The 3,085-nt window shown below is 44.4% G+C and overlaps 1 long non-coding RNA gene across 1 annotated transcript; it reads left to right on the forward strand.

The window, feature by feature from the left end:
* Positions 1 to 1,384: 1,384 nt before the first annotated feature.
* Positions 1,385 to 2,974, forward strand: LOC112079990 (uncharacterized). The gene is made up of 3 exons (XR_002896102.2): positions 1,385 to 1,490; positions 1,748 to 1,840; positions 1,937 to 2,974. It is a non-coding gene; the product is annotated as an uncharacterized lncRNA (long non-coding RNA).
* Positions 2,975 to 3,085: the final 111 nt, after the last annotated feature.

Below are 3,085 nucleotides of genomic sequence, written 5' to 3' on the forward strand. Positions count from 1 at the left end.
TCACAAGACATGCGACGGTTCGTTTCGCTAGCTGAGGAGATTCCACCAGGGAAACCTGATGCTCATTGTTTCACACCAGTCCGCTCTGCATAGTGTCACACTGTAGTTCACTGYTCTGCAGTTTACTCTTGGCTGTCCTCTACTGGTATAGAGTCTGATGGATGGAGTTCCAGATACTCTGTGTATTGTCCTGCTGCCAGCTCCATGATGTCTCTCCCTGGGGGCCAGACCTCCCTCCTGCCTCCATACGGTTCCATTGTTCTCCTCTGGTGTGTCTCTGCTCCATAACTCACAGGAGAAGTCTCTGTGTGTCTTTGCTCCATAACTCACAGGAGAAGTCTCTGTGTGTCTTTGCTCCATAACTCATAGGAGATGTCTCTGTTTGTCTCTGCTCCATAACTCGTAGGAGAAGTCTCTGTGTGTCTCTGCTCCATAACTCCACAGGAGAAGTCTCTGTGTGTCTCTGCTCCATAACTCACAGGAGAAGTCTCTGTGTGTCTCTGCTCCATAACTCATTAGAGAAGTCTCTGTGTGTCTCTGCTCCATAACTCACAGGACAAGTCTCTGTGTGTCTCTGCTCCATAATTCATAGGAGAAGTCTCTGTGTGTCTCTGCTCCATAACTCGTAGGAGAAGTCTCTGTGTGTCTCTGCTCCATAACTCATAGGAGAAGTCTCTGTGTGTCTCTGCTCCATAACTCATAGGAGAAGTCTCTGTGTGTCTCTGCTCCATAACTCATAGGAGATGTCTCTGTGGTCTCTGCTCCATAACTCATAGGACAAGTCTCTGTGTGTCTCTGCTCCATAACTCATAGGACAAGTCTCTGTGTGTCTCTGCTCATAACTCATAGGAGAGTCTCTGTGTGTCTCTGCTCCATAATTCATAGGAGAAGTCTCTGTGTGTCTCTGCTCCATAACTCACAGGAGAAGTCTCTGTGTGTCTCTGCTCCATAACTCAGGAGAAGTCCTGTGTGTCTCTGCTCCATAACTCATAGGAGATGTCTCGTGTGGTCTCTGCTCCATAAATCATAGGAGAAGTCTCTGTGTGTCTCTGCTCCATAACTCACAGGAGAAGTCTCTGTGTGTCTCTGCTCCATAACTCATAGGAGAAGTCTCTGTGTGTCTCTGCTCCATAACTCATAGGAGATGTCTCTGTGGTGTCTCTGCTCCATAACTCACAGGAGAAGTCTCTGTGTGTCTCTGCTCCATAATCTCACAGGAGAAGTCTCTGTGTGTCTCTGCTCCATAACTCAGAGGAGATGTCTCTGTGTGTCTCTGCTCCATAACTCACAGGAGAAGCTTCTGTGTGTCTCTGCTCCATAACTCATAGGAGAAGTCTCTTGTGTGTCTCTGCTCCATAACTCATAGGAGATGTCTCTGTGTGTCTCTGCTCCATAACTCACAGGAGATGTCTCTGTTGGTCCTGGGCAGGGAAGATGAGGTCGAACACCTGAGAGTTTATTTCTCCCCTGAGGCATACCAAACAAATGAGGTGGGGCTCTCCAAACCCAGAATCCTCCTTTAACGGAACAATGGCTTTTGTTTGCGTGCAAATAACACACTGCGTAATCCTAATGTTGGGTGTATCTGATATGTTTGTAATAGGAGATGTTGAGGAGCACAATGTGACATGGAGTGTAGTTGAGTGAAAGACATGATGGGATATGAGGTATGATATAGATGGCTTTTAGTTTCAGGGCTGACCAGGATTTTGGTCATAGTATTTCACTCTCTTCCCTTTTTCCACAGCAAACAAAGAGGACTATGAGGAGGAATATGATGACTATTCTACACAAACACCAGACTATGACTACACTGCCACCTTCGATTACACCTATTTCAGTAAGCCACTAAACCAGATATGTTAGTTCAAGTGTTAGTGTGGCCTCACTTTGTGGTTCTCCTCACCAACATCGTTGATGTCTGTCATCTTTTAAGGTAACACCACCGGCCATGAGGACTATAGTTTGTACGTAATTCTAGGAGAGAAGAAGAARGTGGAGGAGAAGGATCTTGAGAATAAGGTACAGTATGTCAGCCGTTATGGCTGCTTCCTATCTCAGCACACACCACTAATTGACAGCCTGGCTTCATACATCTCCCCATCAATGTATAAAATGAAGGAAAACCCATGTTTTGGTCTGCAGATTGAAAGCAAATCTGTTTTGTTTCTATTTGTCAGTATGTCCGGTTCTGTCTAATGTCCCTAATGCGTCTCATCTAATATGGCAGCTTCTTCATGTCATACAGTGGTGTATTACTGTATTTTAAATGTGATGATGTCATACAGTGGTGTATTACTGTATTTTAAATGTGATGATGTCATACAGTGGTGTATTAATGTATTTTAAACGTGATATTGTATAACCAAATGTAAACGTTAACGTCCATGGACTCCCTCGTCCTGTATCACACCCTATACATCCTATACACATCCTGGATCAGTTTTGGGTCTTGTCATGCCTCCACGACATGAAAAATTGTGTTTGACCAAATGCAATGCTATTTCTCTATAAACAAATTGACAACAGACTTTCAGCATGCTTATAGAGAAGGGCACTCAACAGGTACTACACTGACACAAATGATTGGTTGAAAGAAGTTGATAATAAGAAGATTGTGGGAGCTGTACTATTAGATTTCAGTGCAGCCTTTGATATTATTGACCATAATATGTTGTTGAGAAAACTTTTTATGGATTTTCAACCTCTGCCATATCGTGGATTCAGAGCTATCTATCTAWTATAACTKAGAGGGTTTTCTTCAATGGAAGCTTCTCTAATGTCAAACATGTAGGGTGTGTCACACTCTGATCTGTTTCACCTGTCTTTGTGATTGTCTCCACTCCCCTCCAGGTGTCACCCATCCTCCCCATTATCCCCTGTGTATTTATACCTGTGTTCTCTGTTTGTCTGTTGCCAGTTCGTCAAGCCAACCAGTGTTTTTGTGTCAGCTCCTGCTTTTCCCCAGTCTCGCTTTTCTGTCAATCCTCCTGGTGTTGAACTTTCCCGGTTTGAGCCAGCTCTTGGGGTGGGAAACGTTTAGTGGTGTCGGTTAGGGGACGGGTAGATTCGTTTGTGGTCTGAT

This window comes from Salvelinus sp. IW2-2015, unplaced genomic scaffold (assembly GCF_002910315.2).
Source record: "Salvelinus sp. IW2-2015 unplaced genomic scaffold, ASM291031v2 Un_scaffold10826, whole genome shotgun sequence".
NCBI classification, from domain to species: Eukaryota; Metazoa; Chordata; class Actinopteri; order Salmoniformes; family Salmonidae; genus Salvelinus; species Salvelinus sp. IW2-2015.